This window comes from Callorhinchus milii, unplaced genomic scaffold (genome assembly GCF_018977255.1).
Source record: "Callorhinchus milii isolate IMCB2004 unplaced genomic scaffold, IMCB_Cmil_1.0 Scaffold12, whole genome shotgun sequence".
Taxonomy (NCBI): domain Eukaryota; kingdom Metazoa; phylum Chordata; class Chondrichthyes; order Chimaeriformes; family Callorhinchidae; genus Callorhinchus; species Callorhinchus milii.
The window spans coordinates 13,302,189-13,324,955 of record NW_024704753.1 but is presented as its reverse complement, the minus strand read 5'-3'; the positions used below and the strand labels follow the sequence as shown (position 1 = coordinate 13,324,955).

Sequence of the window (22,767 nt, the reverse complement as noted above, 5' to 3'; positions counted from 1 at the left end):
AGGACACATGTTTAGAGTTGCAAAGGGCAATTTCAGGACAGACACCAACAAGAATTTCTTCATCTAGGAGGTAATTCGTGACTGAAACAGGTTACCAGGAAAGGATGGTTGAAGCCAGGACACTGGACATGTTGAAGAGCTGAATAATCAGCAATGTTAATGCTCTTTCCCCAAACACAGTGTTCTGCCAAATGGTTTTGGGCATGTGCAGTCTTGTGGAGACCCCTAGCTTGCTGTACCACTGCATTTTATTCACAAACAAAAAGAAGTTGGGAAGAATTGAGAGTTATTTGTCCCCGTTTCACCAGCTCATTGGATCTTCTGGTTATCGTTGGGTCAAATGACGCTGGGTGGCTTTTGCTTTATTTGTCTGCAGAGCTACCTTAACATTAACGTTAACCGACTGAAATAGAAACAAACGGGTATGATCTGGTAGCCATCACCGAGCCATGGTTACAGGGAGATCAAGGGTGGGAGCTAAATATTCCAGGGTACGTGGTGTATAGAAAAGACAGGCAATGTGGTAAACGAGGAGGGGGTTGGCCCTGCTAATAAAGGATGGGATAAAAACAGTAGAGAAGAAAGATTTTAAATCAGAAAAGCAGGAAGTAGAGTCAGTATGGGTAGAGGTACGTAACAACAAGAAAACTCTAATGGAAATTAGCAGAGCATGTAGTAAAGGAAAAACATTAATTGTAGGTGATTTTAATCTGCACATAGATTGGGACAACCAAATTGGGAAAAGTATAATAGAGGAAGAGTTTATAGAATGTATTAGGGATAATTATCCAGATCAGTATGCCGAGGAGCCAACCAGGGAACACACCATATTAGACCTTGTTTTGTGTAATGAAGCAGGGCTGATCAGCAAACTGGAACTTAGGGCTCCTCGAGGGCAAAGTGATCATAATATGATGGAATTTAGCATTAAGTTAGAGAAAGAAGTAGTTAAGTCTGAAGCAAAGGTTTTAAATTTAAGTAGAGCCAATTTTGCTGGAATGAGAGAGGATTTAGCCAAAATAAACCGGGAAATTAGACTTAAGGATTTGACAGTAGACCAGCAATGGCAGACGTTTAAGGAGATAGTGCAAAATTCCCAGCGAGCACGTATTCCTTTGAGGAATAAGAATGCTACAGGAAAGGTGGCCCAACCGTGGCTAACTAGAGCAGTTAGGGAAAGTATAAAGTTAAAGGAAGAAGCCTATAAAACAGCTAAGATGAGTAGTAAACCCGAGGATTGGGAGAACTTTAGGGATCAACAAAGGAGAACCAAAAAAGTGATTAAGAGGGAGAAAATGGAATATGAGGGCAAACTAGCGAGGAACATAATGACAGACTGCAAGAGTTTTTAGAAATATATAAAGAGGAAGAGGCTCTCAAGGGTAAATGTGGGTCTGCTACAGGCAGAGACGGGGGGAATTATAGTAGAGGATAAAGACGTGATAGAGTCATTAAACAAGTACTTTGCTACTGTCTTCATCTTAGAAGACACTGAAACCTACCAAGAATAGAGGGGAACCAAGAAGAAAATGTTAGTGAGCAACTTGGAGGAATTAATATTAGTAAAGAAATGGTTTTAGGTAAATTATGAGGTCTTAAAACTGATAAATCTCCTGGACCTGATGGCCTACATCCTAGGGTTTCAAAACAGGTGGCTACTGAGATAGTGGATGGCTTGTCTTTGATCTTCCAAAATTCTCTGGATTCTGGAACGGTTCCCATTGATTGGAAGATTGCAAACGTAACACCACTATTTAAGAAGGGTGGGAGAGAAAAGATGGGGAACTATAGACCAGTTAGTCTGACATCAGTGGTAGGGAAAATTCTTGAGTCCTTAATTAAGGATGTCGTTATGGGATTCCTGGAAGACCATAACAAGATTAGGCAGAGTCAACATGGCTTTACAAAAGGGAAGTCGTCTTAACTAATCTTTTAGTTTTTTGAAGATGTATCTTGCAGGTTAGATAGGGGGGAACCAGTAGATGTAGTATTTAGATTTTAAAAAGGCATTTGACAAAGTGCTGCACAAAAGGCTATTGCACAAGGTTAAGGCCCACGGGATTAATGGGAACATATTAGCATGGATTGAAGAGTGGCTAACGGGTAGAAAACAGAAAGTAGGAATAAACGGGTCATTCTCGAATTGGCAGGATGTGACTAGTGGAGTGCCACAAGGATCAGTGCTTGGGCCTCAGCTATTTACAATTTACATCAATGATCTAGACGAGGACATTGAATGTAACGTATCTAAATTCGCGGATGACACTAAACTCGGTGGGAGAGTAAGCTCTGAGGATGATGCAAAAAGATTGCAACGGGATATAGATAGGCCAGGGGAGTGGGCGAGTAGGTGGCAGATGGAATTTAATGTGGGGAAGTGTGAAGTTATTCACCTAGGTAGAAAAAATAGAAAAACAGATTATTTTCTAGAGGGGGAGAGATTAGATAGTGTTAGTGTGCAGAGGGATTTGGGTGTCCTTGTACACCAGTCTCAAAAAGTTAGTTTGCAGGTGCAGCAGCAACTAAGAAGGCGAACGGCATGTTAGCGTTCATTGCAAAAGGTTTAGAGTACAAGAGTAGGGAAGTCTTGCTGCAACTGTATAGGGCCTTGGTGAGACCGCACCTAGAGTATTGTGTGCAGTTTTGGTCTCCTTATTTAAAAAAGGACATACTTGCCCTAGAGGGGGTGCAGCGTAGATTCACTCGGTTAGTTCCTGGGATGAGGGGACTGACCTATGAGGATAGGCTGAATAAACTGGGGCTATATTCTCTAGAGTACAGAAGAATTAGGGGAGATCTTATTGAAACATATAAGATTCTTAAAGGGCTGATAAAGTAGACACAGAGGGACTGTTTCCCCTGGTAGGAGAATCTATAACCAGGGGTCACAGTCTTAAAATTAAGGGTCAGCCTTTTAGAACAGAGTTGAGGAAACAGTTCTTCACTCAAAGGGCAGTGAATTTATGGAATTCACTACCCCAGAAGGCTGTAGATGCTCAGTCCTTGAACATCTTCAAGGCTGAGACTGATAGATTTTTTAAAAACTGAGGGATTAGGGTATATGGGGATAGGGCAGGTAATTAGAGTTAGGTCAGAAGATCAGCCATGATCTTATCAAATGGCGGGGCACAGGCTCGAGGGGCCGAATGGCCTACTCCTGCTCCTAATTCTTATGTTCTTATGTTCTTATGACTGAGTCAGGCTGACACCTAATGGTAAAGTAGAAACGTACAGTGACCAGGCTAGCGTTGATACCAGGTTGATACCAAATATAAGAACCTGCAAATGAAACACATTTAGGGGCGAAACTCAATCCCATTATTGGGGTCAAAACTGGCTACAATCTACAAGTCATACAAACAGAAGTACCCTTTCCATCCATTTCGCCTGCTCCACTATTAATTTTATGCAACTGTTTATCCCATTTATTTCGCCATAAGTGTCACCATAATCTCAGCCATCAGCACTTTTGTCTGTGGGTTAAAGGGTTGTACAGTCAACATCAGGGCTTTGAGTTCTCAGTCTAGGTCCACATTCCAGTGCAAAGCTTGGGAGCCTTGCATTGTTGGAAATGCCAGCTTTTGGATTTATACTTTAAACCGAGGTCCTGTCTGCCTATCCAGGTGAACGTTAAAGACCGGTTGATACTAGTCAAAAGCAGCAGGAGTTTCTCCCCATGTCCTGGCTGATATATCAAGCGCTGATATATCTGGAATGCTACCCTGGGTGAAGGGCGCTATATGGTTGCAAGTTGTTGTTGTTGACAGTCCTTCAGATAAAATTGATCATTCACTGGTTGTGGGACATTGCTGTGCAAATTGTCTGCCTACAAAATACAGTGAATATGCTTCACAAAAAATTCTGCTTTGAGACATCGCAACATTATATGTGCTATATAAAAGGCAATAATTTCATTTTTAATTGATACAAAAATAATTCTTGCCTTTGATGCAACACCTCATCACATCCAAACATCTCAAAGAGCTTCACAGTTTTTGGTGTGAATAACAACAAAATTACATTTGTATAGCACCTTTCATGACGGGAGGACATCCCAAGGCACTGGGATATTGTATTGTATGTAATGTGTGTTATAGGCGAAGCGGCAGCCAATTTGCACACAGTAGTGTCCCACAAACAGCCATGAAGTGAATGATCAATTTTATCTGGAGGTTATTGCCCAGTACACTGGCCAATAACAACAATGTGCATTTATATAGCGCCCCTCACACAAGGTAGCGTTCCAGAGCGCTTAAATACTTTTGTATTCAATACTTTTGAATACTATCATGGGATATTTAATGTCCATAGGGCATCACTTCCAACTTATTACAGTGTCAGCCTGGATTGTGAGCTCATAGTCCCCAACATGAGGCTTAACACACAATCTTCTGACCTTCTGACTTGCAACTGAGCCACGCTGACACTTAATGATGTAAAGTAATTAGAAACATACAGAAAATCAGTCTTTAGGCAGAGAAATGAGAGGATTGATGTTGGGGATGGAGTTACCCTCATTCCTGCACTGATGATGAACACAGATTCTCCTCACAGCCACCAAATCACATCCTACAAACACATAGTCAAGTCACTCCCCTTCACAGTAAATCCTGTGAAGAGCTTTGGAATGTGAAAGTGCTGTATAAAATGCAAGTATTAGTATTACTATTAAAAGCTAGTCATCTTCACTCAAACCATCTCTCACCTGGGCTCCCCAATCTGCTGGACAAACAGCAAACGGTATTCATTTCCTTCTTGGTTATTGGGTCAGCCTCCCTTGTATCATCAACGCTGACTTGTACAGATGTAGTGTTATCTCTTGGTCTTATCAGTATGCAGCTTAAAGGATTACAATTTCCAAACGTCCCAATACCAGAAATACAAGATCACAAGAGTGGTTCAGACGAAGAAAGCCCTTCGGCCCATTTGATCTCCTCCTTGTAGGATACCAACTCCGCTGACCCATTACCCTTTACCCTTTATAACCTTCCTTTTGATGGCTGGTTCCAGTGGCAACAGTTTTGATGTCTAAGGAATAATGCTGAGCTGTTCATCTCCCTCAATGGGTGTTGTGATTACACAGAACATCTCTTATTTCACTGGGGAATGGATTCATAAGCAAAATAAAGGTCCTCTTTGCTTGGCCTTTGGGATCCGAGCAAACAGCATATTGAGCTGAACGATGCATTATAGAATTTCACTATCATCGAGGGAGTATAAACACTGTTATGATATTGGGAGCTGGATTGTAACTGAGGATATTACAGCAACTGACCTGTTATAGTGGCAACAGTTTGAGTGTAACCTCAGAGATGTCATATGGTAACAGTTTTACAGTGAATGGTGTTCACATGGTTTTACAACCCACAAAATTTTCGGAAAATATCTAACATTGTTTTGAGATTGGGTGGGGGGGGGAGGAGGGGAGGCGGAGAGAAAGGAAATGGGTTAGAACTCTAGAGAGGTTCGGATGAAGAAGGCCCTTCAACTCATTTGATCTCCTCCTACCAGCTTCCCATTACAACATCAAGCTGTTTCTTGAATGGATTCCAGTGTATGAGCCTGAACCACGCTATACTTTGCCTTTGTAATAACCCTGACCAAGTTGTTAATCACCTGCTGGGTAAAGCAATGACAGTAGTTGCACATTGTTTTACCTCCTCCCATCCCTCTGTGCACTCATCTATTTCCTTCTCACGCACACCCTCACTCCTCATACTATTTGCTGCCCTCCTTTACCCCTCATCTCAATCTCATCTTTTCATATTCCAGGTTTTCTTAGAGTGTAAAGTATTCACACTCACTCACACACACATTTAGCAGTAGAAAGAAGCAACTGAGGACCATTAAGCTGTTGCTTTAAGTGTGCTTTGTGTATCTGAACCCTGAACCTTCCCGCTTCAGAACCAGGAATGCTTTTAAGAATTAAATAGTTGGGAGGAATTTTGTTTTGACATTTCCATGCTTTATTTCCTGGTCACTGGTCCTCCATTTCAAGGTTGTTTGTGGGACACTTGCTGGTTTGTTCACCCGAAAATACAGTCAGTACATACTACAATGTATCCCGTGAAGTCCTTCAAGATATCCTTCCGATGTGAAAGGCGAGATAGCAAATGTCAAGATGATTATTTATTAATAGTAAGATAATAATCCTTGCATTTGATACAGATTTTATCATGTCTCAAAGAGTTTCCCAGAATATATTGTAAAGTGGATTGACTATGTATTTTCTGGGCAAAATGTGCTAAACGTAATAGTTATAATGGTTTTAAATAGTAAGGCTGCAAGGGATGATTTAACATCACATCTGAAGGACGATGCCTCTGACAATGCAGAGAAATCTCTGGCACAAAAGGAGGCCATTCTGCCTATCAAGTATGCACAGGCTCTCAGAGAAAAAGTCTCGACTAGACGATGAGCTCAAAGTCCTGGCATGGGGCTCGAACCCCCGATCTTCTGACTCAGAGGTAAGAGTGAGATTGACTGAGCCAGTCTGACATCATATATATATAGAAAAAAGTAACGGCTGCTAGCACATATAATATGATCTGAACCAGAACTGTTTTGCTCAGAAATAATCCCTCAGATTCCAGACTGACATGCCTGTATAGGCTGATTGTTATAGGGCATATTTGGTCCTCTAATTGAAATCACACAGCACGCTCTCCTGTTCCCGAGTTATTTTCCTGCTGTATCTCAACTGGACCGAAAGGTTTTGTGGCCTGTCAAATCCTGGAATAATTTAATCCCTAGCCCCTTCACTCCGTCGGCAAGTTTCTCTGTGCCCTGTTACTCTCATTTTCCCATTGACATTCCCGCTCGGTCAAAATACGGAAGTCAATCGAAATACAGAGAGAAAGCAAGGAGCAGCTCTCAAGACCCAAATAAAACAAGTTAGTATCAGCCAACAGGAACACTGTGTGCAGAGCGTACCAGGGACGCTACCAGCTAGATCTGTCAGACATTTCAATGTCAGCTCCTTTGTACACACTCACACAGACACTCACGCTGGATGTCTGCCACATGAGGAAACCCATGACCATGCTTAAAAGTATCCAAAGAAAACTAAGAGTTCCATGCATCCCACCTACACATGGAAATCCTTAATTCCGGAAAATATTAATAACAATAATAGCATTTGATATAGCGCCTTATTGTGATGTTGAGACGTCTCAAAGTGCTTCACAGAATATACTGTAAAGTGAATTGATAATATATATTGTGGGAGAAACGTTACTAGGAACAGATGGGCAAGAGCGGGACCCAGAGTGTGAGTTGGGGTAACTGCTGGAGTATAACCAGCTAAAACCACACAGCTTGCAATTGATAGCACTATCTGCAAAGTTTTCTCGCTACTTGTCCAGCTAGGACAATCTACATTTATACAGAGCTTTTCACCTCGGGAGGATCTCTCAAAGCAATTCAGCAACTCACTGGGAGCCTGAACGACATGGTGACAGAAGGATTCCTGCCTGGACATATACAGATCCTGAAAATGAGCTATAAGCCATGGTGAGACAAGCTGGGGCTCTTTGGGGAGGAAGCTGCCCGGTCCCCAGAGGTAGTACAGAGGAGAGCAAGAAAGCTGATCCCCAGTATTAGAGGAATGAGCTATAAGCAACAATTAGACAAGGTGTCGCAATTCAGTTTTGAGAGAAGACGTCTCAGAGGGGACCTTTTGTAACATTCTAAATAGGAGTGAAAAAATAAACCCAGAACAATAGTTTAGGATGCACCAAGTCAGCAGAACAAGAGGACACAGGTTTAGAGTTGTAAAGGGCAATTTCAGAACAGACACCACCTGAGTAAAGCTTTTCTTTACCCAGAGGGCAATTAACAATTGGAAAGGGGCACCGGGAAAAGTGGTTGAGACCAAAACACTGAGACTCACTTCTAACCCATCTCGATGCTGTGAGGAGGACAGTAAAGTGGGTGTTCTGGAAGGATGAGATCAGATGGGCCAATGACTCTTCTTTATCCAAACCAATATTGTTGATTTCCAGTTTGACTGAATTGTATCAGGAACTGACTTGAGTCTAGACATTTCCCCCAGTCCCTGACCCCCACAAAACTAAAGAAGGTTGGCTGCTGAGCTCGGTACAGTTGTTTTCTCCAGTGACAAAACACAGAACTTGGAGAAGTAATTGTGAAGGGTATAGAGAAACAAGTTTGGAGAGAGGGATTAAAGTGGATGGTTCCAGCAGGCAAGAGCACAGACACAACGGGATGAGCAGCTGCCTTCTGTGCTGTAAACGTTCTATGAACTCTGGTGGAAAGACTACAAAGAGTGATGGAGTGAATGGAAATGAACTGGACTCGACACAGGAGAACAGCAGATCCCGAACTTTTATTGAAACCCTCTGTGATGCCTTATCTCCAACACATGTTAAAACTCAAGTGAAGCAGATCAGCCAATTTTAGTTCTTTGTTACAGCACTTAATTTTGTCACTCAATCCATGACTGTTTGTGGGACACTGCTATGGGTAATTGGCTGCTGAGTTTCACCCACAAAATATACAGTCAATTCACTTTACAGTGTATTCTGTGAAGTGATTTGAGACATCTTAGCATGATGATGAGTTTCCGCATGTGTCAGATACCCAACTGAACCCCCCCCCCCTCCCAAAAGTCAACGCAACTCAGGAAGATGAGATGTAACTGAGTGGGAGGCGATGTATGAGAGCGTGTCAAAGGGAGTGTAAAAGGTTTGGTTGTCAATAAGATCACTGACTACAGGCACTCCAAAACACTGCACGCTTTATACATGCAGAAAGGTGCCTCACATGCGACACTATCTAATATATAAAGCCCTAGTTTCTTTAAACTGCAGCTGCTCATTTATCACAGCGCCGTGCACATTCTGGTCACTGTGACTTAAGAGGCTTAGAAACAGTGTAGAGGGGAGTTATGTGTCAGCTTGGCTCAGTCGGTACCACTCCTTCCCCCGAGTCAGAAGGTTTTGGGTTCAAGCCTCACATCAGGCCTTTGAACTCATATAGTCTAAGCTGACACTTCAATGGTATATGCTACATTGTTGGAAGTTCTGTATTTTGGATGTGATGTTAAACTGAGAACCTATCTGTGCCTGTTGAGGTGAATTTTAAAGATCCTATGACTCTTTTCAAAAAGAGTTTTGTCCGACGTGTTGGCCAATAATTCCCCAAATAAAATCAGTCTATCACTTCATGGCTGCTTGTGCTCAAATTGGCTGTCGTGTTTACAGTCACTACACTTTGCAGTGTTTCCTTCACATTGTGAAGTTCTTCCAGATTTCCTCCGGACTGTAGTGGGATAAGCAGAGTCTAATCAAATACATAGAATCCTTTAGAGAGAAAGAGAGCAAGAGGATTTAATTCTCTCAGTTTGATCAGCCCTGGAACCTGGATCCAAAAGGTGAAGGAACGGCAACCCAACAACAACTTGGACCTGACCTGTACTTAGAGAGAGGACAATGTAGAGGAAAGTACCAGTCATGGGTGGGTCCACCTTCCAAAAAAGTTTGAACTTTTCTCTCTGGATTTGAAATGAATGAGAAGAGACCTGATTGAGGTGTTTCAGGTTATGAAAGAATTTCATAAAGTAGATGCTGACAGACTGTTTCCACTTGTTGGTGAGTCAAAAACTAGAGGGTATAAATATACACTAGCCAGTAACACACCTAATAGTGAGTTTAGGAGGAACTTCTTCACACAGTGTGGAACTCACTGCTGGAAGCTGTAGTTGGAAGCAAAAATCATCAACGTATATAGGAGGAAACTTGATGCATACGTGAGGGAATTAGAGTGGTGTAGTTGAGGAAATTAGGAATGGTGGATTATAAACATCAGCATGGACTAGTTGGGCCAAATGGCCTGTGTCCGTGCCATATCCCTCTATGCAACTCTACATGTATGAATAAGCTTGAAAAAGATCTCCACATTTCGATTTCAAAAATAAAAGGGCTTTCAATTTAGAAAGAAACATAATTTTCGAAAGCCAAAGTGAAGAAGACAAGTGTATATTTCACATGACCAACACCCCTCTCCTCCTCCCCCCGTTAACATTCTTAAGTTAAACAGGTTCCAAAGCTAATCAGTCAACCACAGACAGTGCACAATACATCATATTGGCCGGGTTATAAACGTGCATTCCTTACCTGCCAACCTGTTTGAGAAAATCTTTTGAGAGATTCCAGTTTACTGAGGAATGAATGGCAAATGACCTCCTTCAGGGCGATGGCAGAACATCCATTATTTGAGCTGTTGAGAGCCGGTATGTCAGTTTTCCCTCTCTCCCCTCATTGGCACCAAAATGGTCAGGTTAAAAGGTTCTTCGCATTCCTGGAGGTGAAAAGATCAACTTTTTCTTTTTAAAAGAAATCATCTTCTCTTTGGTTAGCCGGATGTCTGACACACACAGAAACCCATCATCGTGCTTATGAGTATCTGAACCAGAGTGAGAATTCCACATATGAATAGCACCAAAACATGGAAATGTCCTCAAGTCTGGAAATGAAACGCACCCTCTCTCTCCCCCTGGAGGGTCAGACCCTGCTCACTGAATCCCGGAGAGTATTCGGTGCAGGCTGACAAGAGCCGAGGCTTGGGGACCTCACAGTGTGAGTTGGGATAACTGGTGGAGTTTAACCAGCTAAAACTGCATTGCTTTAAACAAGCTTTAAAAAGACTGGCCAACACAAACATTTATATATAGCACACACAGCAAGTGGCTCTCACCACAGCATATTAATAATTTTTCCTTTCCTCCTATAAAACACAGGGTGTGGCAGCTGCACGTCTGGCCCTAACGGTTATGCTGATATCGACATTGCAATGACACTTTAAATGATCCTCGCAACCGTTGATAATATTAACTTTGAATTGAACTCATAAAAAGCCGTTTTTTGAAACAGCTGCTATGTATGGTATTCTGCAACAAAGTAGTGACAGAGGTCACATACCCTTTTAGAGAGATACATCTACACTAACACAGTTTATACCTCATCGGAAATATCTTGTATGGGGGAGCGTCATGGGCATATTTTTTTCAGGGATCTTCTATTGTGACCTAAACAAGCTCATCACACATGTATGGACTCCAACAAGGAGTCCTCCCACAAGAGGCCTTCCAAAGGGAGTCCTCTACAGGAGTCCTCCCAGCTGAGTATAGATAAAGACAAAATGTCTGTCCGTGCGTCTGTCTGTGTGTCAATCTACATTCCACATTGGATCCTTTGGTTGCAAGTGAAGCTACAACAGGTTACAGCTAGTTATTGTATAAATGTAAATCATAATGTAGTAGTTTACACAAAAGCACAGAACAAAATCTTGAGTGAAGCTGAAATGTGTGTTAAGTGGTGAAAGCCTTGGTTTTGTTGTTGACCAAGCTGGACAGTGAGCAAGTGAAGTGTTCCACCATGGAGCCTGAGGTCTAAGGGTTTGGGTGACCTGAGGCCTAGGGGTTTTTCGTTGACAGATGAAATAATGCAGGTGCAGATTTCCTTGACCGTGCAGACCCAGTGACCAGGGGTCGCAGGTGTACAGCCACTTGACCCAACTGCTTCAGGAATAAATTGCTGTTTATTGCGACAATTGACAAGAGGAATTTACAAAACACAGATTGTATCCTCGAGCTTTTATTTGGTCACCTAAACTTAAAGGGCAGGACCTCAGACAGAACAAAGCCCATTAACTCCAAAAGGGTCAAGAATGTCAATCAAAATGAAGATCAGCCGACTCAGGGCAGTCAGAAACATAACTTCAGCTAACATCAACAATCATGCAACAACAGAACATTACTGCACAGAAATAGACCATTCAGCTCAACAAGTCTGTGCAAATGTTTATAGCCCACATGAGCTTCCACCCTTCCTGTTCCCTTCACCTGTACCGTTCGATTCCCTTCACTCTCGTGCAAATACAGACATCAATACTTGGCCAAAGAGATCGAACGAGCAAGTCAGTGAAAACAAACAGTCAAAAAAAAACTTTACAGTATATTCTGTGAAACACTTTGAGGTGTCTTGACGATGTGATAAGACGCTGTATGAAATGCAAAGATTATTATAGACTCTGTGTTAAATGACACTCAGCCCTAATAATGCTTTCAGATTCTATCTTTCCTGGTTGCATCACTCTGACCAGCATTAGACAGTCTCACCCAATGCCTATAAATAACCCACAGCCACAGGCCCACACACCTACTCCCTCTTGTCCCATTTCTCCCGATTACAACATCACACAGTGCAGCTTTGAGGGACTATATCCGTGACAGAGCACAAATGAAGGCGGGTCCTCTTCAATGTCTTACGGAAAACGGGCTTTCAAATTAAAACTAGATTTAAGAATTTTTCACAATTCTGTGCGATCTGAAATTGTACCACAAAATGGTCGACGTGCTAACCCAGGTCCAATTTCAGGGCATTGAGGTAGCTGCTGTTAGATGCCCTGCGGTGCCCATTCTGAATGTGATTTACTTGTGGCACAATTTATAATGGAATCTCTAAACCAGAGCAGCATTCCCAGCTCAATACTATCACTATAGCAAGGTCTCCCTTGGGGGTGTGGTAAGCGAGGTCTCCTCGGAGCTGAGCTCTAAGGCTGTAAGTTGCGGTGCGAGTCAACAGAATGTCAGATTCAAGCCAATCCTCTGTGGCGGTCTCAGTCGGTTCCTGGGCCAGGTGGGTCCACAGTACTCCAGGGCAATGCTGATGACAGACCAGCCAGCCTGGCTTGTTGGCAGGACTTAGAGAAGCAGCCCAGTCATTCGGAGCAGGGATTCTTCCCCTTGGTTATTGCTAACTCACTGGACAAGCAACTGTAAGCTTGCCAGGGCATGCCAATGGCAAGCTATGCTGTTTCAGCTGGTTAAAATCTGGCAGTCATCCCATTGCACACTCTGGGGTCCTCAAACCTTGGCTCTCACCAACCTGCACCGAATACTCTCTGGGATTAAGTAAACGGGGTTCATCCCTCCGGGAGAGAGTGCACATTCTATTTCAGACACAGGTAAATTGTGTAGGTGGCGTACATATGCGGCACTCTCAATCTGATTTGGATACTCTTAAATATGATGATGGGTTGCTGCATGTGCCAGACACCGGCTCCCCCCCTCCAAAAAATACGTTATTGTTTAGTTACATTGGAATATCTAGTCAGGAGCGTGCCTTTATTCGTAAAGTTATTCGTAACCTAAGAAGTTACGAATAACTTGGTAGCACTTGCTTCGCACAAAATAACATTTGGTGGCCACATGATATGTTGAGATTCAATTGAAAATTTAAAGTGAGACACACATTGCTCCATGTGTGTGGCCAACACTACATTGCTGGATACTCTGTGAAGGATTATTTATTTTCCTTCAGATACTCCACAAACGGATTAATAACAGGGATCACTTCAAATGCCGATGGATTTGGTAATGGTTAATCCATCTGGAAGGGCTTATTCAAGACCATTTGAAGAATTGGTGGTTACAGGCAAATTTGCCACGTACAGTAAACATAGCTTTCAATTGTTCGGCACAGGACAGATTGTTACAGGGATGGGGTGGGGGTGGGGGCTGGTGGGAGGGGAGAATTTTGGCTGACGTTGAAAATCAGTTAAAAGCACTTTTCCATAGAAAAAAGGAATGAGTCCCTCTCTGCCAGTGATGCCTTGGAATATGTCCAGAATTTGCTCTGTGCTGATATCCTGCAGGATAATAAAAACATCAGAGATTTGGACAATCCTGATATGTGCTGAACTGTTTTACTCAATCCACACAGGGTGAGGTCACATCCTCAAACCTTCGAGATCAGAAGAGTTAACATCTCAAAAGGCAATGCCGCACAGAGAGCCATGGAGTGAGCGACCAAGGTTATTTGGGGGATTGTTGGCCGGGACTTTAACACCTCCCGGAATGCCCATCAGACCATCCATCACAGAATTAAACCATTTCTCAAATGTATCCCAGTGTCCTGGCCTCAACCAACCATTTCTGGTCACTCCCTTCCAGGCATTAATTACCCTCTGTGCAAAGAAATACTTCCCGGTGTCTATCCTGATATTGCCCTCTGCCTCCCAGAGCCTGTCTGGATCCATTGACATACATGAAAAGGAAAAATTTGCAAGGCTATAGGGAAAAGAGAGGGGAAGTGGGACGCGTTGGATAGCTCTTTCAAAGAGCCGGCACAGACGCGATGGGCTGAATGGCCTCCTTCTGGGCTGTAAGGTTTTTATGATCCTATGAAAATAATGCGTCAATGTATTTACTCATTGCTGAGTGCAGTGGCGTACCGGTGGGTGTTGGCTTCTGCTCCAGGCTGCTACACGAGGTGTCTTTCCTCCCAGGCTGCAGGGATCTGGATTCACTCTCAGTTCTTGTTCAGTCTGAAACAATCGTTACGAAGTGTTTAACCGCCAGGGTCAAACTGTGGGAGTTAACAAGTTGCAAGAAATGGCATGTTTGCCGGTACTTGAATACACATTCTGACCTTGTCTGCAAACGCTTCAATCTCTCAGCGGTTCCCTTTCCCTATCGCTCTCTCTCTCCCTCCTTTCACTCTCTCGCCCTTTCTGACTCTTTCTCTCCCCTGTTTCCCCCTCCTCCTCTCCCCCCCGCCCCCCACCCCCGACTCCAGTCCCCTTTCCCTCTCTCCCTCTTTCGCTCTCTCACTAACTCACTCTCTTTCTCCCTCTCCCCCAGGTTATATAAGCAGTTTGACTTTTCCAGATATGTGTTTAAAGCGATTGTAAATGGCAGGAATGTCCTGTGCCTCGAGCTCAGCTCAGAACAACACAGAACGATTGAGGAGACAGAGAAAGGTCAAACAGCACGTCTGACACAACGCACCAGCTCGCGTCCGGACACCGGAATTCAACACCTCACCCGAGAAGCACACAGCATCCTAACCCACACACAGCAACACAGCGCCCGATACAACAGTTTTCATGTTGAGGGACATCTCAAAGCGCTTCACAGGACATATGATAAAGTGTAGTGACTGTATTTTGCAGGCAAATACAGCAGCTGGTTTGCACACAGCAATGTCCCCACAAATAGCCAAGAAGCGAATGGTTAATTTTATTTGAGCTATTGTTGACCAGGACACCGGGAAAGAGAAACTTTTCGAATAGAGTCACACGTCCACCTGAATGAATCAGGTGCTTTGGTACATGATCCACAAATCCAACCTCATTCATTTAAAATAGTCTGTGGATAAGAGCCAGGAGCTTAAAAACAGGTGAGTCATAGGATCATAGAATCACTGGAATGTGCAGCACAGAAGGAGGCCATTCATCCCTTCGAGTCATGTGAGAGATAATGTGGGGAAGAAAGATCACTTCTATTTGCAAATCTGTCCCTAACCGATGCCAGGCAAAGCCTTGGTAAAGCTCTTTAAACCCCGATCAAGTGGGCATTAAATATGCCACAGCACTATGGAAAAACGAAGGCGTTGCTCCCATTATAATGGCCAACAATCCCCCAAAATTGATGGTTCACCCCATTGCTGTTTGCAAATTGGCTTAAGTTCTCTAAGAACTTAGAGAAGTGTCAGCGTAAGGCAATACAGTAAACTCCTGATAATTCGACCGTGGCTTAACTTGTTGCTACCACATAAGTCATCATGCTGTCAATACCTAGGCTGCATTTATTTATGCATTTACAGTAAAACTCACCACAAGTCATATCAGTCGGGACACTTAATAAGATTTACATGAAGTCCCAGTTACTGCAAATTTATCCAAGTCGTATAAAGTCTGATTGAATCAATAATCTACACTGAGCATGCGGTAAGTGTGCATGCGGTGACGGGTCAAGACTACGTTTCCAATGATTCAATGTATCCTGACCCGTTGTCACATGTACACTTACTGCAAGCATTGGCATCGCATTCAATCACGGGGATCAAGTTCTTCTGCGAATGCGGCGACGAATCAAGATTACGTTTCTCGCGATTCAATGCAGCCGGTAAGTGCGGGAGTAATGGAGGATAGGGGAGCCACGTTACGAGTTAGGAGATGATTTGCTTAGAAAATACGAGTAGCGCAAAGAAATCTAGGTGTTGTTGATAGGAAACTGAACGGGACTCGGGTACATGTACGATTTAGGCAATTATACAATTTATAAATATAAGACTTTTATAAGGCGAGTTTTACTGTATACATTTACCCAACTTGCCACTCCATACAACTCATCAGTGAGCCCTTTTCCCTCGGAGTAATGAGTTATCAGGTGTTCACTGTATATCAAATGTAAGTAATCTAATTATTAATAATAATGTGAAAGTCAACGACAGGTTAATGCCACCGGGTGTCTGATAAATTTTAATGCAATTTTCTCTTTTACTTGCAGATCGTCTGTGTGTTTGCTCTAGCGATGGACAGCGTTGCAGATTTCCCTTTTTCTATCTAAAGGCCGAGAATTTTTTTTATTCAAGAAAGGTTTGACCTCCTTAAAAGTGCTCTCCCAGTCAGAGCACTGCATTCTGAATGAATACAGCATCTTTAGCTCAAGGATATAGATTGAATATAGACATGACATAATTGTCCTTGAACCCATCTGATCTCATCCTTCCCCTTCCCCCACTCTTCCCCTCCATCCTCCCATCACAGAGTCAAGCTGTTTTTTAAATGAGTCCCAGTGTCCTGGCCTCAACCACCCTTCTTCCTGGCAACCTGTTCCAGTCATTAATTATGCTTTGGGTAAAGAAATACTTCCTGATGTCTATCCTGAAATTGCCCTTTGCGACTCTAAACGTGTGTCCTCTTGTTTTGCTGCCTTACTGTATCCAAAAATTATTGCCCAAGATTCACTTTTTACTTTTTGAACCTCAATAGAAAAAACTGTTCGATAACTTCATGGCTGTTTGTGGGACGTTGCTGTGTGCAAATTAGCTGCTGCAATTTTGCCTGCAGATAAGCAGTCAATATACTGGAGAGGAAATCAACAACATGATAAATCGCTATATCAAATGAAAGGATTATGATTTCATAGATGTCCAGAAGAGCTCCTCAGAGAAGTCGCCATCATTTTGCGCAGGTCTGCTCGACAAAGGAACAATAAGTCACGCAACATGCAAAAACCTCTCACCTTCCTTTCTCCCTCCCAACCCCCAATGCTTCCTTTAAGCCTCATCAGAAACTAACTATCGTGTGTTACCTTATTCTGAGGTTTTATGTTAATCCTCCATTCGGAGTTTTGCCCACAAAATACATCGTCAATTCAATTCACTTTACAATATATCCTGTGAAGCACTTTGAGACGTCTCAACAATGTGATAAGGTGCTCTATCAAATGCAAGGATTATTATTATCATTATTATATATATTCCAAGGAACAGACCACAGCAATCGATTATCTTGATGGTTTTTAATCCCCTCCAAAGTGTTTCATTCGCAAACTGCAGCCTGGAGTTTTTTTTGGAAAAAAAAGCAAAATGTTTATTTTTCCAAAAGAAATCTAGCACAAGAGTATCTCCTTGGCGTTCAGTGCAGAGTGAGTGCTCGCTCTCTAACTGACCGTGAAAGAACATTTAATCGTCAGGAAAGAAAAAGCGCAGACACTTGGCTCAGCTGTTTTGTTTGCTCACAAGTTAAAAAGATAAAGAGAAAGGTTGGAAAGCAGCACCGGCAACATACATCTGGGCTGTGAAGCGAAATGAATAGGATTTGCTTACCCTGAAACACGGCAGGATATAAACAGCCACGGGGTTCTGAGCTTCTGTCTGGCTCTGCTCGCTACCCACTTTCAGACCAGCTCGAGCTGCGGGGAGGATCACACAGCACGTTCAAATAATCACAGAAAGCACCAAATTCCACCGCAGCCCACCGCCGGCTGAGTATAATGTGAGCATTGTCTCTAGCAGCTTCACATCTGAGCAGGGCAACAACTCAAGAGGACTGATCGTGGATTTGTGTGTGTGTCTGTAGTGTGTGTGTATGTGTGTCTGTGGTGTATGTGTGCGCGTGTATGTGTATTTAAGTGTACAAGAATATTATAACAGAACTGGAATGGAAAGAATATTCGGATAAACCGGATAAAACTTTACTTTGCACTGCTCAGTCCTCGCCGAGTGCTCTATGTCCTGCCCACACCGCACCCCCACAGAGAGCCGCAGTACCGGGTGGACGTGTTAAACGCCCTCGACGAGACGCAATGCTTTTTATTCCCTTCCGTTTACGCTGTTAATTCCTTCACCTAACTTTCAGTGATCAGGCTCGATCACTTTATAGAGAGAGGAACGAGGGCTGGAGCACAGCCAGAGCCTATTTACTGCATGGGTGTTTGTGGGACACTGCTGTGCGAAAATTGACTGCCGCGTTAGCTTACAAAAATACAGTCACTGCACAATAAAATCTTGGGAAGTGTTTTGAGATGTTTTGACAACGTGATAAAGCCTATTATCAAATGCAATGAATATTGATTGTTAATTATTATTGTTATTATGTTATTATTATGAAGAATCATTATTAATTATGCGAGTGTACTGTAAATCCTCTGCTCACCTCCCTCAGTTCAGTTCAATCATCCTCACTCCATTCATTTCCCCTCAAACATATGATTTCCAATGAACACAAAGCCTTGGTCCCTGGCGTCCAAAATAGTAGTCAGTCGCACTCTAACCTCTGAGACGGAACATTGTGGGTTCAAGCTCCACTTTGGAGACTGTGAACTCAGTCTATCTAGACTGATGCTACAAGTCAGTGCTACATTGTCATAAGAGCCGCCCTTCAGATGAGACGTTAAACTGAGGTCTGGTCTGACTGTTCAGGTGGACATTAAACATCCCATGTTACTACTCGAATAGAGTTTAATCTGATGTCCTGGATAACAATCTCCCAGATAAAGTAGTCACTCAGTTAATGGTTGTTTGTAGCTGACTCAGACACGAGAACGCTAGCAACTGAGCCAGTTACTAGGATTCTAGTTACTAGGATATAGTGATTGAAGTTCAGTAGCATATTTATGACAATGACCTGCCCCTATTTCTGGTTGATGCTAAGTGCGTGGCACTGACTGATGCTCTGTGCATCATTCATGCTTGACCTTATAAAGCAACATTGAATCTGCAAACTCATTCCATTCACAACACTGACCAGATGGGGCCATACCTCAATTAAAGCAAGATTGTTGATTGACTCAGCTCATAGAATCATAGCAATTTACAATGTAGAAGGAGGGCACTCAGCCCATCTATCATAGAATTATACAGAAGAGATGGAGGCCATTCGACCCATCGTGACTGTGCCGATTCTTTTAAAAGAGCTATCCAAATCAATCCCACTCCCTCGCGCTCTCCCATGGCCCTGAAAACCTGTCCTCCCAAAATAATTATCTACTTCTCTCTTAAATGTTGTTATCGAATCAGCTTCTACCACCATTTAAGGCAATTCATTCCAGATCCGAACGACTCGCTGTGTGAAAATTACATTTATATATAATTATATATTTTTAATCTGATGAACTGACACGGCACTATATCAAATGTAAGCGTTACTATTATTATTAATTAATTATCATCTAATCCTCACCAGATCAGAGCAAAGTGTTCATTCAATCTCACTGCTCTGACTGAATGATCCCCACAACCCTTCAAGACTTTTTTGTATCAGTTTACTTCTCTCTTGAAACTCACAATGGACTCTGCCTCTGCCTCACCCACAAAATACACAGTCAATTCACTTCTGTGAAGGACTTTATAATAATAATAATAATCCTTGCATTTGATATAGCGCTTTTCACGTCGGGAGGACGTCCCAAAGCGCTTCACAGAACACACTGTAAAGTGAATTGACTGTATATTTGTGGGCGAACGCGGCAGCCAATTGCGCACAGCAATGTCCCACAAACAGTCGTAGTTTGAAAATGACCAATTTTTTTATTATTGTTTTGGTTTTTTTTTTGAGACATCTCGAAGACATGATAAGATGCTATATGGAATGCAAAGATGATTATTATTATTATGTCCTCTAGTCACCAACTCCCCTAAAATTTGGGAAAACACAGTCTGGTAAAGGCTTACATTACACAGGAACTGTCATATTAACGCTTAATAAATTAATGTGGAAGCCCAATTATCTGCATCAGCCGGCAACTCTACAAGTGCTGTCCATTTACGGGCATTTAATTGTTGCTGCAGTTTTAAATGAATTCCCAAGGGGGACTGGTTTTTGTCCAGGGTAGTCACTAATGATCTCAAACCAGCTGTGCGCACATCAGCTGAAAGCAGCCCTGTTGAGTCAGACCCAGATAAAAAAGGGAATCATTCATTGCATCCATGTGGCAGGCTTTACAGAGAGAATAACAGAGTCTGAACCCTGAACCAAATCAACCGGTTCAAACAGAGCCCTGATCTAAGGCAGGAAAGTTGCTTTAAAAATTACTGATCGTGGCCAAGAAGGGAAGAGTCTCCATTATGTAAACAATATTACGCATAATAATCCTTGCATTTGATACAGCACCTTGTCATGTCACTGAACATCTCAGCGCTTCACAGGATTTGCTTTTATGTGCAGTGACTGTATTTTGTGGGCAACACAACACACCGCTATGTCCCACAAACAGCCATGAGTGATTTTATCTGGGGGATCTGTTGGACAGGACACCAGGAGAAATCCACTTCTGTTATTAAATAGTGCCATGGGGCCTTTAACATCCGTCTAAAGGCAGGTATAATAATTTAAGAGGTGGCACATCTATATATATATATATTAAATGAACTGTGTTCTAGAAGTCCTTCTATGTCTTAGCCATACAATACTATCCACTTCATAACAGAGTTACATGTACAAAAAAGGCTTTGATATAATACCTATTTTTAACACTTTTATATAATATTATACGTCATGTTTTCACTTCCAGCAACTACTTAGACTACAGGGGGAGGGAGGGGGAATATGTAAAGAGGTAACTTTGATAACTCTGTCCGTAACCTGCTTGTGCAACAGTAAATAATCACGGTGGGAAAAGGAGTCATTATACAAAATCAGAGGCCAAGATGACATCAGCAACAGCATGTGATATGGCGCAGTGTTGCTACATTTGTGGGTAAATGCTTTAGGCTTGAATATTGCCTGGCATTGGGCCCAAGCTACTTACCAGTGAGAGCTGGTGTGTGTGTGTCTCAGTAAAATACTCAATCTCATGCTTTCCCCGATGAAGCAATTGCTAATCTAGTTTCCACGGTCATGCAGTAAAAGCTATCTAATCTTCTGTAACTTACTTTGTTACGTTATTCTCCACGCCCTCCCTCTCACTCGGCTGCGACTTTCATACTTGATTGGGTTCTGATAGGCACTTCTCAGCAATACCATTCACATAGCAGAAGCCAAAGGGGTCGAAGAGTAGAGGCTCTCACCGTCACTGGGCTGGATTGACTGACTGAAGGTGCTCCTTGCTGTGCTGAGCCAAACATAGATTGAATTTCGGATGAGACGTTAAACTGAGGCCCCATTTGTGCCTGTTCAGGTGAACTCCATTCCTGAATCCCTCCACCTCAATCCCCCCACACACGCCCAACCACCTCGCCTCCTCCAAGGCCCGTCTCAAGATCTTCCTCTTTGACCGCACCTTCACCCACACTACCACCCCACTCCCCTTGCCCTCAACCCCTCTCGATTCCAACCCCCAGATCAGGTGCAAACCCTGAACTGTTGCAGCACCTTGGGACATTCTTCCAATGTGAAAGGCGCTATACAAAGGTAATGTTGTTTAATCTCATGGCATTATTTGAAAAGAACAGGGAGTATCTCTCGCCCATGTCATGGACAATGATCCCCCAGATAAAATCTCTCATTCATTTCATGGCTGTTTGTGGTACGTTGCTGTGTACAAATTGGCTGCCTCATTTGCCTCCAACATACACAGTCACTGAACTTCACAGTAAAATCCTTTGAAGTGCTTAGAGATCTCCTCCTGACTATCAAATGCAAGGAATATTCGAGCTTCACGAGCAGTCTCCAACCCCAGAAATATTCACGTCCCATTCCACGGCCTCTCTGTAACTCAGGTCGTTAATTGCTGACATAAAACCATAAAACGGAGTCAGAATGTTGAACCAAATTCTCAGCTAAAGCTCTTGACTAATCCACATGATGTACACCGCTGCCAATGTATTGTGGCCAAAGAAAGACTTGGCACGCTTTCCTTTTAAAGATCACTCTTGTTATTTTAACTAAAAGTGCTGAATACAAATCATTATCTATCTTGACTTACGTGGACAAAGTAGGAAGCCAATAATTTGTTATTAAGTAGAGACCACCCGAGGCATGGACTTCCCAACTTCCCTCCACAAGATGCAGATTATTCAAAACTCTGCAGCTCGTGTCCACTCCCACACTAAGCTCCGCGAGGCATTCACCCCCATCACCGCTAGCTCCACTGGCTCCACATCCCCCAGAGGCTCGAATTCAAGATCCTCGTCCTCGCCTTTAATGCCCTCCATGGTCTTGCTCCTCCCTAACCCTGTGACCTCCTAAAACCTTACCAGCTTGTCTGCTCCCTCGGCAGGCATTGGCCTGCTCCTGTTCTGCCTGGTCCACCATTGGAGGTTGAGCTTTCAACCTTTCTGCCCCCACCTTCTGAAACTTCATCCCGGAACCCCCTGCACCTCACCCCTTCTCTTGCCTCCTTTAGACCCATCTCAAGACCATCCTCTTTAACCATGTTCGATCATCTTCCCATCTCCACTCCACTTGCCACCCTACCTACCCTCTTGGCTCCAGCCCGCAACTTAGTGCAAACTCTTCACTGTCGGGTGCCTTGGGATGTCCTCCTGACATGAAACAATATATAAATGCAATTTT

At 43.0% G+C, this 22,767-nt stretch overlaps 1 protein-coding gene across 1 annotated transcript in view; it reads right to left on the bottom strand.

The window, feature by feature from the left end:
* The window catches only part of sema3b (sema domain, immunoglobulin domain (Ig), short basic domain, secreted, (semaphorin) 3B), a 108,615-nt gene extending 90,545 nt beyond the window's left edge, over positions 1–18,070 (bottom strand). Inside the window, exons 1-4 of the mRNA XM_007890300.2 lie at positions 18,012–18,070; positions 17,640–17,725; positions 14,257–14,349; positions 10,137–10,320 (exon numbers count right to left, since the gene is read on the bottom strand). The gene's annotated coding sequence lies outside the window, so the exon portion shown is untranslated. The remainder of the gene's footprint in view (positions 1–10,136; positions 10,321–14,256; positions 14,350–17,639; positions 17,726–18,011) is intronic.
* Positions 18,071–22,767: the final 4,697 nt, after the last annotated feature.